Below are 15,791 nucleotides of genomic sequence, written 5' to 3'. Positions count from 1 at the left end.
GCCTTTCCTGACTACCAAATGTTATTAAAAGCAGTAAGTTGCTCCCAAAAGTTGGTTACTTTTAATAATACTGGTTAATCGGAAAAGGTGCTACCAGACTCATTCAGATTTTTTTGCCAACATAGACTAATGCCGTTCCCCTCCTATAGTTACATGCAAACCATACATACATTCATACAGACAGACACAAAAAGAATTTAGGATAGTGCTAACCAAGATTAGCTTGTATAAAGGCAACCACTAAATCTTTAACCTGGTTAAGAGAATTGTTGGAAAGAACAGCTATGGTTAGTTTGTGGTGCAGTGTGCCTGGGGGGCAGGGAGAGAGAGAGAGAGAGAAAAAAGATAGATGATTGATCTTTGTTGTTCATTTGGCATCAAGTCTCACCTGTCAAGAGTAGAGAGCTCCCAAATCAAACAAAAAGTCCCTTGGATAAGGCACTGAATGGGCTCACAATGATCCCTCCCAAGTGGGTGCCCTGCAACATGGAGAGGTCAGGGATGGGACTTTCAGATATGGCCCAAGCAATCTTCTACAATCTGGAGACTTCCACATGCACTGAATGCCAGCACCCATAATTCACAGCTGGCATGAGATACAGGATTTGAAAGTCCACACAACTGAAGAGCCCTGGATCACCAGAGACTGGGCTAAAAAAAATATCTGGATCACACTGACAGGATGAATTGAGTGCAGGGAAGTCTAGAAACATGGTAGACTTGGAGTAAATGTGATGGAACTCCATAGGATGTAGTTCTGAGAAGACTCAGAGAATGCTTTCATTGCACATGTTGGCTTCCTTGAAAGCATTTTTATTAAGGTGCATGTGTTTGTTCCCTACCGTATGGAGGGCAATTGGAAGTGCTTTATGATGGCCATGTACATTCCATTTCTCATCTGTCCCTCAGATTCAATAGTTGCAACCCCTGCTCCCCATGGAACACAAACCCCAAATCAGTTTCTGGCTCTCCCTCTCCCCACTTTCACTGGGGGAAAGAAATTTCAGGTCCTCCTTTTGTGTCATCTAAAAGGCAATCGAAACAATTCAGTTAATAGTGGAGGAGACAAATCTGGTTAGACAAGAGATCTTTGGTAGCTGGAAATTGCATTTCTTTGGATGGACCTCTTTATCCTGGAGGAGATTGCAGACTGCTGAGTGGGTTGGATCAATAATAATATGTTTGGGTTGTCTTCTTGTTTTGTATTTTTTTCTGTCTTCAGTAGTAATAGCACAACCTTTGGGCAAAAAAACTGAGAGGATTTGGAGAGGCAAGTCACTGGCTAGCCCTGCAGAGCAGCATCGTTGCCCCCACTCCCAGCTGTGAATTTTGGGAGCTGCAACCATGACATTTGGGCATGTGCCAGGTTGGGGAAGGTTGAGTTGGATAAAAGGTGCCTCAGGCTCCAATGATACTCCTGTGTCCTTGAAATGTAAGGCTAGTAATTACCCATGCAATCTTCAGAAATCAAACTCTACTTGAAGGAGATTTTATGCTGACATTTACTTTGGCACCAGAGATTCAGTTTTCTGGAACTTTTGTCAGAGTTGCCATTATTGAGTGATTTCAGTCAAGGCTTTTCATCAGGAAATGGGACCATGGAACATAAGAGGTGGAAGAGATCTTTGAAATCATCTTTCCCAACCCCTATTCTGCCTCGTTCATGGAATTGCATATGGATCCATGGAAGTATATGTGAGGGAGAGAACCAGAAGGAAGACTGGTGGGGACATAATCTTGGGAAGAGAAACAGAATATCTAGGAGAAGACATTTAGCTCAGATCCATATTAATTCTAGCTAGACATCTTCCACTTGTAAGCTTCCTGTATGTCCTCATGCTTTTGTTTCTTTTTTCTACACTGCAGACACAGAGACATCAAATCCTATTAAGAAAAAAAAAAGGCAGAGGTGGCCCATTTTTAAAAAAAGGAGCTGTCTGTTTAGAACCCCCCTTTTTCTTGTTGAGAAGGGGCTTTAAAACACATCTACTGTAACTAAGTCCTTGGAAGTGTGTAAAGTCTGCCAAGTGTACAAATGAGGGAATTACACAAATGCTTCATTTCAACTGTTTGTTCCACATCCATCATCCATCTTTGACTACTGCACTTCCTGTGACTTTGGTGCCAATACAGGAGAAAACAAAAAACTTAAACTGATCTTCATTCATCATAATCCCCTAGCCCTTTGACTTACCCTTCTGAAATTTTGCAGGTTTCTTAACTGGGGTCATTTGTAGGTTGAATGTCATATGCATAAGAAAGCTCATAGTGAGATAAATGTATCCTTTTTTAAAAATAAACTAAATGGTGAATGTGAACAATTCATGTGGAACTTTGGTCTCTTCAGAAAAAGTCTCAGCAGATTTCATCCAAGTTTGCTCAGAAATATGTGAAGAGAGGTAGGCAGTCACCCCCCCAAAGGAAAAAAACTCACAAAATTTTAAAAGTGTTTAGTATTCGTGGGTGCACACATGCACACACACATTATTTATCTTAAATTTGACAGGCTTGATCTTCTTAAACAAAAGGAATGTCTGAAATCTAATCCAATTCTGTCAAGTAGAAAAAACATTTACAGCCTTTTCTTGACTTCCAAGTTATTGTCAGTGGGAAATACAAAGCTTAAAATTTGCAAGTTCATCTGAGAAGAATCTGTCTGACTTCTGATTTGCTAAATCATGATTTGAACCAAATTAATTTTTCTACATGCAACTCACCTACAAAATGACAAAGCTGCACTTCTGCTACCAAAGTTATAGATGAACTTCATTCCCAAACTGGTTTCATATAACTAGTTTCCCCAAATGGGAAAAAGAAAAGAAAAGAAAAGAAAAATTGCTGCAGGGTGATCCACAAGATAGCTGGTAAAATGGCTAAGATATTGGCTTAAAGCCAGGGAGACCCATCTTCAGGTCCACCCTCAGCCATGGAAACTGACTGGAACTCAGCTTAATTCCTCTCTTTCCACCCAACTTATCTCACAGGGTTGGTGTGGGGAAAAATGTGAAAGGAAATCCCCATGTAAGCTGCCCTGAGCTCCAAGAGAATAGATGGGATATAAATATAATAACCAGATATAACAGAAAATATGCAGGGATGCGGTGGCATTGCGGGTTAAACCGTTGACCTGCTGAGCTTGCCGATCGGAAGGTCGGCGGTTCGAATCCGCAGACAGGGTGAGCTCCCGTTACTACTCCCAGCTCCTGCCAACCTAGCAGTTCAAAAACATGCAAATGTGAGTAGATTAATAGGTACCGCTTCGGCAGGCAGGTAATGGCATCCGTTTAGTCATGCCAGCCACATGACCACTGAAGTGTCTACGGACAAACGCCGGCCCTTCGGCTTTGAAACGGAGATGAGCACCACCTCCTAGAGTCGGACACGACTGGACTTAATGTCAAGGGAAACCTTTACCTTACTATAACAGAAAATGATCTATAGTATGCTTTTCTTTTTTGCAGGTTTTATAGCATGCGTCCATCTCTGAGGATTGTGCTAGGCCATTTGAACTAAAAACAATCAGCACAACTTTCTGAATTGGTTCTACCTTTAAGCACAGTGGGTTGGCTCAAGTTGCTAGACAGGCATTGGTGATCAGGTGTTGGAGAACCAAACTCCACCATCTGGAGGACCCTGACCTCCTTGGCCTTTCAGAAGGCTGTGAAGACCTGCCTTTTCCCACAGGCGTTGGGTCAGGATGATAGATAAGCCCAATGTAGATATGGTTTGTGTGACCGAGTTTATGGTGCCTTGGTTAGTGTTTTATGATTATTTTAACTTGTTTTCTGTTGATAGCCACCCAGAATTTATACATTAGATGTGTGGCCATATGTGTTTTCTAAAATAAATAAAGCTGTGCGTGCCATGTAGACCACCTTGCACCCCCAAAACTAGACGGCTGTCTGGTGGATTGTTCAGAAGTACTTATAGCAAAAAGATGAGTCATGAAAAATGATGTTCTATAGTCAGTTTAGCTGGTGGAAGTTCAAAGCATAAGACTGAAGTAGAAAGGGAACACAAATTTCAGTCCAAGATTTGGGTCTCAAGGTATTTAGAACTAGACCTTCCGGCTTTAATTAAAGGAACATGTATTTGTTTTGAAGGTGATTATGGTTCTGGTACATTACTGTAATGGAAACTCAAATGTGGTGGCAAATGGCATTTCCATTGAAGATGACTGTTTTGTTAATTAAGATTATAAAATGTATCACACATATCTCAATATTTTTGTTAAAAAGAGATTGCAAATAGCCCACAAAGGAATTAACAATAATTAATCAACAATTAATCAGGAAATGTAAGCATTAGAGGTATGTAATGGGGGATGCTGAGAACCAGGACTTGAGTCCCTGGCTCCGGCTCCCACTCCCTGGTATTCATTGTAACAAGCCTTCTGCTCAACACGGGTCTCAGAGGCCAGCCACAGGGTCTCTTAAAGAGTGCTTTAGTTTAAAAACTCCAGATCAGTGTTTCTCAGCCTTGGCAACTTTAAGGTGTGTGGACTTCAACTCCCAGAACTCCAACATGCTGGCTGGAGGATTCTGGGAGTTGAAGTCCACACACCTTAAAGTTGCCGAGGTTGAGAAACACTGGTCCGGAGTATTTGTCTGGTAGGGAAGTTTTCTTCCTTTCTACTGATGCTGAACTAATTAAAAGGAGAAGAACCAAGGCTTGGGTGTGGTACTACCTGGTAGGCAAACACTAACTGGGGCAGCAGTTGTTCATTAACATATTTGCAAATCATGGTTTCCCAAATTTAATTCACCTTTTCAACTAGGCCATTTAATTGATGATGATAATGGACTAACACCAGATGTTCAACCCATGTACAGCCCATAGGTTTGTTATTACTTCTGACAAGTTCATGCAAGCATCTGTGAGAACCTTAATTGGCCAGCTTGTTCTAGAAAATAGATCCATTAAAGATTGATTCATGGACTTGGCATCAATCTGGCTCAAGGTCATAATGTACTCATGTTGAGACATGCTGCTTGTCTCTGGATGGATTGGCCCGACAATATCTGTCACCACTCTCTGGAAGGGAATCTTTGTTATTGGCAGTGGATGTAAAGGGGCTTTAGTCTTATCATGGCAGTTCCCCATGCACTGACATGTGTCACAGGATTTCACATAGGCAGTTAACATCTTCCCCATATCCTCAGTAGAAGTTTTGGATCAGTCTCTGGTTTTATTCACTCCCACATGTCAACTTGGGTGGTCATGAGCCAGGCTTAGCAGCCTCAGGTGAAACTGGATAAGTGCTGCAAACTGTCCCTTATTTATTTATTTAATTTTTATCCTATCTTTATTATTTTTATAAATAACTCAAGGTGGTGAACATACCTAATACTCCTTCCTCCTCCTATTTCCTTCCTCTGCCCACCGGAGGTATTCTCTGAAGAGAAGTCCATCTTTAATTATCTATCATGACTCTTGTTCTCCTTCATGGGGTGATGAGTCACTCTTCACTAATTTCCAGATTATGGCTAGGCTTGTGTCATCTTTGTGTACCCCTTAGTAGGCATCCAACTCAGAAATATTAGCCTGGCTCTCCTGCTGGTTGGTCTCAGATCTGGTTCTAGGGAAGGAGGGGTTCTAATATGACTTTCATTCCTTTCCTCCAAAGTCAAGAAAAGTTGTTACTGGGAGCTGTGATAGGGCTTGAGGACTTCCTCCTTTTCAGATCAGCTGTGTCTGGATCCATGCCTGTTTTTCTTGTGGTTAAGGGGAGGAAGTCATTTAGGGTTATGAAAGGTTGAGTTGTGACTTGCACCCAACTTCTCAGTCTTTGCACACTGGATTTCCCACATGTGCTTAGCCAAGTCACCATCAAGCATCATAGTGATGGCATACTCCCATTCTCTCTTCCGATTTTCTATCCAAATGGGTACTTTGAATAGGAGCATCCTTTCTTCCAATCTGGCTCCTCTGCGTAAGTTATCAGGGCATCTGTCAATGAGTGGTTTCTGAGAAGCACTTTGTCCACTGTCAGAATAACTCCCCCACCCCCCAATGTCTTTCTGGACCACTATCAAATGGCTATTCACAGTCATGGAGTCTCTCAGGTGGAATAGCCTCTTCAGTAAATTGGGTGGTCTTGTATCTGACACTTTTGCTGGCCCAAGTGACTGGGTATTTATGCAGTTGAAAGGAGTCCCTGCCCAGGACTATCATTTTTTGACATCTCCTGCTTCCTTACAAAGGAAACATTGCAGTGTAAATTTGTCATTGAATTATCCCCCTAGTGACAAAGGTTCTCCTCTGAGTTGATTTGGGCACATATTTCATCCTGGCTTTGGCTGTGGCTTGGATGGATGAGATGTTTTCTGTTTCTATTTTTTTTAATATGATTTTTATTGAAACTTCTAAAAAAGAAGATAAAAACTAATACATACTAATATAAAGTAAGGAAGAAAAAAGCAAGAAAGCAAAGAGAAAGCAAAAAGTGCAAGAAAAGGGGAAAAAACTTGAAGAAAAATAGAAAAGAAAAAAATGATATAAAGAAGTGGCTTCTGATATTCTTCACGGCAGTTATAAGTACAATTATATTTTAACCCTTCTCTCTAAAATTATAACATACAGTAATACTCTTCTTTGTATAATCTATCTTGTCTAATCCTCAAAAGCATAGATCAGAAGTTCATTTTTTTTTCATTTTTACACAAAAAGTCTGTAAGAGGTTTCCATCACCAATAAATGTAGATATTGTCTTTTCTCTAACCAAAGAAGTTAGTTTATCCATCTCAGCAAGATCAGTCAATTTCACCAACCATTCTTCCATCATGGGTAGTATAACTCTTTCCATCTCTGTGCATATAATAATCTCACCACAGTAATCATATATTGAAATAATCTTCCATGGCTTTTTTCTAACTGTTTATCCATTAGTCCTAAAAGGAAAAGTTCTGAGTGTTTTCTGTTTCTAAATGGCTTTGGAGATTCTCATGTCTATCAACCCAACTACACCCATACATGTTTCTCCATTAACTTGCCTACCATGGTGATGGTTTTTTAGGTTCAGGTAAATACTTGTTCTTGAGAGTAACTTGGTAGGAACAGAAAGGATTGTTCCAAGTACAGTAAGCCTGTCAATTCTTCCCATGCTTTTGTCCCAGTACTCTCCAGCTGAACTTGATCTGAAAGGTGAATGCTGTATTGGTATTACTGAACTTCTTCATGTGGCTGTGAAACATCCCACAGGCATTTGCTACAATAAACCCAAGTCTCATCTTCAACCTGTTCTAGAGCAGCTCATAGTTATTTTTGTCACTGACCTCAATTTCCAGGGTCATCCAGGTTTAGCTGGATGAATCATGGAATTGCAGAATTGTAAACAGCCACACTTCAGCAAAGGATCGTTACCTTGTCGTGGTGCTGGAGCTTGAGCACCTCAATGATGCCATGAGCTAAACCGTGAAGGGCCACCCAAGACGGGAAGGTCATGACAGAGAGGTCAGACTAAATGCGATCCCTGGGGAAGGTAATGGCAACCCACCTCAGTATTCTTGCCGTGAAAACTAAATGGATCAGTACAACCAGAGATATGTCGGTATACCATCGGAAGATGAGACCCCCAGGTCGGAAGATGGTCAAAATGCTACTGGGGAGGAACAGAGGATGAGCTCAACTAGCCCCAGACGTGATGACGCAGCTAGCTCAAAGCCGAAAGGACGGCTAGCGGCCGACGGTGCTGGTGGTGAACGGCGAATCCGATGTTCTAAGGATCAACACACCATTGGAACCTGGAATGTAAGATCTATGAGCCAGGGCAAATTGGATGTGGTTATTGGTGAGATGTCAAGATTAAAGATAGACATTCTGGGCGTCAGTGAACTGAAATGGACTGGAATGGGCCACTTCACATCAAATGACCACCAGATCTACTACTGCGGACAAGAGGACCACAGAAGAAATGGAGTAGCCTTCATAATTAATAGTAAAGTGGCTAAAGCAGTGCTTGGATACAACCCAAAAAATGATAGAATGATCTCAATTCGAATTCAGGGCAAGCCATCTAACATCACAGTGATCCAAATATACGCCCCAACCACAAATGCTGAAGAAGCTGAAGTAGAGCAGTTCTATGAGGATCTGCAGCACCTACTGGACAACACGCCTAAAAGAGATGTTATTTTCATCACAGGAGACTGGAATGCTAAGGTGGGCAGTCAAATGACACCTGGAATTACAGGTAAGTATGGCCTGGGAGAACAAAACGAAGCAGGACACAGGCTGATAGAATTTTGCCAAGACAATTCACTCTGCATAACAAACACTCTCTTCCAACAACCTAAGAGACGGCTTTATACATGGACTTCACCAGATGGACAACACCGAAATCAGATTGATTACATCCTTTGCAGCCAAAGGTGGCGGACATCTGTACAGTCGGTAAAAACAAGGCCTGGAGCTGACTGTAGTTCAGATCACGAACTTCTTCTTGCACAATTTAGGATCAGACTAAAGAGATTAGGGAAGACCCACAGATCAGCTAGATATGAGCTCACTAATATTCCTAAGGAATATGCAGTGGAGGTGAAGAATCAATTTAAGGGACTGGACTTAGTAGATAGGGTCCCGGAAGAACTCTGGACAGAAGTTGGCAGCATTGTTCAGGAGGCGGCAACAAAATACATCCCAAAGAAAGAGAAAACCAAGAAGGCAAAATGGCTGTCTGCTGAGACACTAGAAGTAGCCCAAGAAAGAAGGAAAGCAAAAGGCAACAGTGATAGGGGGAGATATGCCCAATTAAATGCAAAATTCCAGAGGTTAGCCAGAAGAGATAAGGAATTATTTTTAAACAAGCAATGCGCGGAAGTGGAAGAAGACAATAGAATAGGAAGGACAAGAAACCTCTTCCAGAAGATTAGAAACATTGGAGGTAAATTCCAGGCAAAAATGGGTATGATCAAAAACAAAGATGGCAAGGACCTAACAGAAGAAGAAGAGATCAAGAAAAGGTGGCAAGAATATACAGAAAACCTGTATAGGAAGGATAACAATATCGGGGATAGCTTTGACGGTGTGGTCGGTGAGCTAGAGCCAGACATCCTGAAGAGTGAGGTTGAGTGGGCCTTAAGAAGCATTGCTAATAACAAGGCAACAGGAGACGACGGCATCCCAGCTGAACTGTTCAAAATCTTGCAAGATGATGCTGTCAAGGTAATGCATGCTATATGCCAGCAAATTTGGAAAACACAAGAATGGCCATCAGACTGGAAAAAATCAACTTATATCCCCATACCAAAAAAGGGAAACACTAAAGAATGTTCAAACTATCGAACAGTGGCACTCATTTCACATGCCAGTAAGGTAATGCTCAAGATCCTGCAAGGTAGACTTCAGCAGTTCATGGAGCGAGAATTGCCAGACGTACAAGCTGGGTTTAGAAAAGGCAGAGGAACTAGAGACCAAATTGCCAATATCCGCTGGATAATGGAAAAAGCCAGGGAGTTTCAGAAAAACATCTATTTCTGTTTTATTGACTATTCTAAAGCCTTTGACTGTGTGGACCATAACAAATTGTGGCAAGTTCTTAGTGGTATGGGGATACCAAGTCATCTTGTATGCCTCCTGAAGAATCTGTATAACGACCAAGTAGCAACAGTAAGAACAGACCACGGAACAACAGACTGGTTTAAGATTGGGAAAGGAGTACGGCAGGGCTGTATACTCTCACCCTACCTATTCAACTTGTATGCAGAACACATCATGCGACAAGCTGGCCTTGAGGAATCCAAGGCTGGAGTTAAAATCTCTGGAAGAAACATTAACAATCTCAGATATGCAGATGATACCACTTTGATGGCTGAAAGTGAAGAGGAACTGAGGAGCCTTATGATGAAGGTGAAAGAAGAAAGTGCAAAAGCTGGCTTGCAGCTAAACCTCAAAAAAACCAAGATTATGGCAACCAGCTTGATTGATAACTGGCAAATAGAGGGAGAAAATGTAGAAGCAGTGAAAGACTTTGTATTCCTAGGTGCAAAGATTACTGCAGATGCTGACTGCAGTCAGGAAATCAGAAGACGCTTAATCCTTGGAAGAAGAGCAATGACCAATCTTGATAAAATAGTTAAGAGCAGAGACATCACACTGACAACAAAGGCCCGCATAGTTAAAGCAATGGTGTTCCCTGTAGTAACATATGGCTGCGAGAGCTGGACCATAAGGAAGTCTGAGAGAAGGAAGATCGATGCTTTTGAACTGTGGTGTTGGAGGAAAATTCTGAGAGTGCCTTGGACTGCAAGAAGATCCAACCAGTCCATCCTCCAGGAAATAAAGCCAGACTGCTCACTTGAGGGAATGATATTAAAGGCAAAACTGAAATACTTTGGCCACATAATGAGAAGACAGGACACCCTGGAGAAGATGCTGATGCTAGGGAGAGTGGAAGGCAAAAGGAAGAGGGGCCGACCAAGGGCAAGATGGATGGATGATATTCTAGAGGTGACGGACTCGTCCCTGGGGGAGCTGGGGGTGTTGACGACCGACAGGAAGCTCTGGCGTGGGCTGGTCCATGAAGTCACGAAGAGTCGGAAGCGACTAAACGAATAAACAAAACAGCCACAAGGTTCATCTAATCCAATCATCTGCAGTGTGAAGGAAAATCAAATAAATAAATAAGAGGTGGCCATCCCAACTTTTAAAAGCCTCCAGAGATGGACAACCCACAATCTCCATAGATAGACTGTTCCACTGTTGGACAATGGAATCATTGCTTTTTGGGAATGTCATATCCCACACATTTCCATTCAAAATTGTCCAAGTAAGTTTCCACGTCTTTCCTTTTTTTTCTACTCAGGGTACTTGTGCTTCTCTCCTGGACACTGGGTATGGGGAGGGTCTACAGTGAAGAAATCTACTTCTCTATCTGTGCTATCTTGGTCTTGGGTGCTATCCTTTTCTGTTCTAGAGAAATAAAACCTCTCAGGCAGCATATTTTTCCTGTAATTCTAGCTTTGCTGTGCATTCACACCATCCATACAATACTGTGCATCTCACTTGTCAGCTTCCATGTCCTCAGGCTACTATTGCTGGACTTCGTTGGTGCTTTCCCTGGGAATCAACATCCGGATCTCTCATTTCTCCTTTGCAAGATTGGCATTCTGTATAACTTTGCTTCTGCTTTGGAACATGTGCCTTCTCTCCTGACTTAGCTATACCATGCATGCTGTTTGCAAGATAAGATAGGGAGAAGGTAAAAAAGAAAAGAAAACATTTCTGCTTTAGAGAAGGAATATTTGGTTCAAAGAAAGAAAAGAAAAAACAAAACAAAACAAAACAAAACTTCTCCCCAAATGAATACTTGCTTCAAAGAACTGAAGAATCCTTGAGTTCACTAAATGTTTAGTGCTCTTTAAACAAAAAGTAACATCAGTGTCCTGTCCCCATGTTGACCACCACGTAAAGGGGCATGCCACATGCAAGAGGACACCTGCCTGGGAATGTCACAAATTGGACCCACTGTCTCCCTTAGGGGGTCTTTGCATCCTCCTGCACCTTCTCATATTCTTGGGGAGAGCCTGTTTCTTATGCTGCCTCCTTTCACTTCATTCCACAGAAAATCAGTTTATGCCCTGCTTACTAGGAGGAAGAAAGTGGGAAAAAAAATCTGTCTTGGCTCCCCTCCACACTTTTCTGTAACTCAGCAGAGCACCTAGTAAGTTAGAATAAGAATATGGATTCAAGAAGAAGATACAAATCTTCTAATATGTAGATTAAGGCAAAAGAAAGTTGAAGACAATGGGAAAAGGGGGGAATGAAAATATTATGACCTGCAAGCTTTAACACCTTGATTGCTCTTCCTGGAGGAAATACACACACACACACACTCACACAGAGTACAATACAGATAGACCACAATAGAATTCAGGATAGAAAGCAACTCAGGTCAGTCCATAAAATAAAAAAATACAAATTCACATCTCATTCTATTATTCCTTATTGCTATTCTGATTCTTCAACTCTTCCCCAGCATGGGGTGGGTTTTTTTGCCTGATGAGTGCCAGTCTGAGAAAAGATGCCCTCCTGTTTTTGAAAGACAAAGAACAAAGGAAAATGGAGCTGATCCTCCGCTTTTAAGAGATCACCAGGGAGACCTTCCTGCTCTTAATTAGCTGCTTACAATGTGAGTTTCTGGGGCTTTGGTGGTCTCTACCACTCTCTAGATTGGCAAGTCCAGTTTAAGTTTTCTTTAGCTCTTCTGTGCTTGAATCTTTTTAGGTGTGATGTTGTCCCTTTCACCACAAGTGAATTAATGCACTACAATTGCCACCTAAGTGCCCTCTAGATGCATGGACTTCAACTCCCACCATTCTCAGCAATAGCCATGATTGCTGGGGAATTCTGAGGGTTGAAATCCATACATTTCTAAGAGCACCCAGGTTGGGAAGGCAGCGCTATGACACCATAATCGGCTGTCAGAACTAATTAAAACAAATGTTCAAGTCAGTAGAACTGCCTTGTTAACGGTGAAGACTTGGTCTAATTCCCACCAGAGGTTCAACGGTTGGCTTGACTCTGCATATTAAGTTTCTTTGCAGCCATCCAAAGAACTCTTCTGAACTGACAGGAGCTGGTGATTTGCTGATAAAGACTAATGAAGCAAGAGAAAATTAAACTGATGCTTGTAAAACTGACAAACCATTTCAAAATAGAGCATGTTAATCCAAAGAATATGATAAAGCCCCCCGCCCTTTTTTTTTTGGAAGCAAAACAGTTTGGAACTGGTCACCACTTATGTGTTAAACTGTTTGAGATATGGGTTATGCTGTCTTAATGGTCTGAATATATTCTCTCACTGCATTGACATCATGCTTCGAACATGGAATAGAGTCAGGATATAAATGTACCAAAGAAATAAAGGAAATACAAGGAAGAGCCACGCTGAGCTATAAGAGGAGGTGATGAGGTTGATGACTGGTATTTTCCTTCCATTAAAAATCACTGACTGTATTGTGGAGATATGTAGAAACATAGTTGACACTTTAATTGGTATTTAATTTAGATTTCCTCAGTCAGTATGTAAAACAGAAAGTCCTTATCTTCCACTGCGGTTTTCTGAACCAAAAATAAAGATGAAAATATGAATAACCTGCAGAAAAATAACTGTATATTATTGGTGAAAATAGCATGCAAAATTGATTGTGTTTTAACTGAGATTGTACCAATTGAAGAGAATATTTGTAGCTCAGGGCTGAACTGTGGAGTCCTTGGTGCTCTCTGAGCCTTGTTTTCTTGCAGACATTTCATTGCCAGACTAGGCAACATCTTCAGTGCGAAAAGGAGGACACAATGAGAACTCCTTAATCTCACAACACATGGACAGACTCAACCATACTTTCAACTGGGAAACTGTGAGCATCCTAGACAAAGCTAAATCCAAAAACCCGAGGAAATTCCTGGAAGCCTGGCACTCAGACAAGTTATCAGCTATCAACAGGCACATGGAGGTAAACAACATTTACATACCATTCAAAAGGGACAATAGAAAAGCTAAAAGACCAGAACACCACCTTGCCAGCAATCAACACCCAGATATGCAAAGATTAACACCAGGATTAACACCAGATAAACAATCAAACAGTACACAATACCCTAATCAAGGAACTATTAACTCAGTCAATCAACCAAGCAGCAAACAACAGCCCAATCAAGGAACTCCCAAGGAGAGAACAACACCCCCACCAACACAAGCAGGGCAAGCCACGGTATATAAACAGTGAGAGTAAGGCCCACTCCCTTTTCGCACTGAAGATGTTGCCTAGTCTGGCAGTTAAATGTCTGCAAGAAAACAACAAGGCTCAGAGAGCACCAAGGATTCCGCTGTGATTGTGTATAATGAGAACAATGCATTATATGTATAGTTTAGGAGAAATGGCCACAAATCTCTGCATAGCTTTCCTTATAAAATCAAAAGAAAGCAAAGACACTTCAAAGTTGACTCCCAGATTTGAACAAAATATGGGAGAAAAGGAGAAACTGAGTGAAATTGAACTTGACAACTGTATCTGCCCTATCAAGAAGAATGCTGATAACATTTTAAAATGCATATTAACATTTTTTAAAACAACACTGTATTGATCCTCCCTGATCTTGGTCCTACAGAAGAAGACAGTTCTCAAATATAGCAACCCCTAAGAGAAAAGGGCAGCGTGTTTCTCTTCCTGTACAGTCAATCACAAAAAAGAATGATCATGGCAGAGGCCTCAATTGGGGTTACCAGAGCTGGGCTGCAAAAACTGAGATGACCGCTAGATGGCAGTAAAGAAGATGTTCTTGTTGCCATTGATGCCATCTAGGGATCATCTGGGTTATCCCCATCTAAGTTGAATAAGAAGGTTTAGTTTCACACTGACTAGTTATTGTTAGAGGAAGATTACAGCCTTCAGGTATTGCTAGTTGATTTCTCTGATGCATTTCTCTGGCTTCTGTGGAAAGCCGGATGCTCTTTTAAATGGGCCTTTGGTTTGACACTGTATGATCAAGGGTGAAAAATGAATGAATTCCCAGGGATGCAAGAGTCAGAGTGATTTTAGTAGAACATGTTCTACAACAGTTTGTATGACTATTGTGCTAGGGCCAATTATAAAAGCACCAGAAACTTCTGGATAATACAGGGAATGTTGTTATGAAATCTCTACTTTAATTTCATTCAGGGGAAGGCTTTGCAGCATTTTGAGTTCAAAAGCAAAAATGTGCTTCAGAGCTTTCGGTGATGCGCACATAGCATCTGCAGTTATGGGCATCTGTGGGGAAGCAATGACCAATAGGCATCGAGATGTCACAAAAGAAACTCTGCCCCTTCATCTTTCCATTGTAGTCTGCATAGAAAAACCTAAGGGGTGAAGCTTGCGTCGTGACATATTTTGACAAAAGCTTGGCTTGCTGAGGATGCAGCTGCCTGCAACTCTTTAAAACAGCTGTATTTTTCCTGACATGCTCCAAAACACCTTTTTTGCCTTTGAATCCAAAGTTCTACATAGCCCAATTTTTAAACTTATATTTGCGCTGTTCAATGGCAAAGGATGTAGCTGCAGCTGTTGTTTTCCTGTTACTCTGTTCTCTCCATTACTTTGCAGCCTCCCTGGCTGTTTCTGCTTCCTGATCTGAAAAAACTCCATGGGTGGCATGATAAATCCTACAAAAATTCCTTGGGCTTTAACTGAAGTGAGTGATGTCACAGAGGCAGCAGATCACGAAGAGAGTGGTATACAATAATAGACAGGACAGGAAACTCTCACTCTCCTCTTGGACATCTTGTAAATAAGGTAAGTTTCCCCCCCTCCCCATGATAATTTTATATTGGTTTCTCATTTTACATTTTGTATGTCTGTATTAGGAAGTATAAAAAAATACTCTGGTTTCTCTTCAGTTTATATAAATCTTTTGCCTTTTAAAACCCGCTCCAACCCCATCCCAGCCATTTATAAATGTTTTAAATTTCAACAAAGATAGCAATGAGCTCTGTTGAGCCTTGAAGTACACCTTTGTCCACCTGAGGATTGGACTTCTTCCCTAAACTCTAAAATTTATTTATTTATTAAATTTATATCACCGCCCATCTCCCCCAATGGGGGACTCTGGGTGTCTATCTTCTCATATACTGCAGTTGAATGTGGCTGTGGAGGTAACAGTTGGGTTTTGAGATATTACAAGCCAGAGAAGGTAGCAGTTTAGGCACTGTGGCTCCAGATGTGCATGCCATTCTAGGCCACTCTTTTGTAGGGCTCTGCAGTGGGCATGAAGGGCCTTCTGGCTCCAAATATGCTTCATGAAGTTAAGTGACTTTC

At 41.4% G+C, this 15,791-nt stretch overlaps 1 protein-coding gene across 1 annotated transcript in view; it reads left to right on the top strand.

Moving 5' to 3' along the window:
• The window catches only part of ISL1 (ISL LIM homeobox 1), a 56,872-nt gene that overhangs the window by 37,652 nt on the left and 3,429 nt on the right, over nucleotides 1–15,791 (top strand). Inside the window, exon 6 of the transcript XR_010067355.1 lies at nucleotides 15,081–15,269. The gene's annotated coding sequence lies outside the window, so the exon portion shown is untranslated. The remainder of the gene's footprint in view (nucleotides 1–15,080; nucleotides 15,270–15,791) is intronic.

This window comes from Candoia aspera, chromosome 2 (assembly GCF_035149785.1).
Source record: "Candoia aspera isolate rCanAsp1 chromosome 2, rCanAsp1.hap2, whole genome shotgun sequence".
Taxonomy (NCBI): domain Eukaryota; kingdom Metazoa; phylum Chordata; class Lepidosauria; order Squamata; family Boidae; genus Candoia; species Candoia aspera.
Note: the sequence above shows the minus strand (reverse complement) of the source record. Positions and strands in the feature narration are given on the sequence as shown.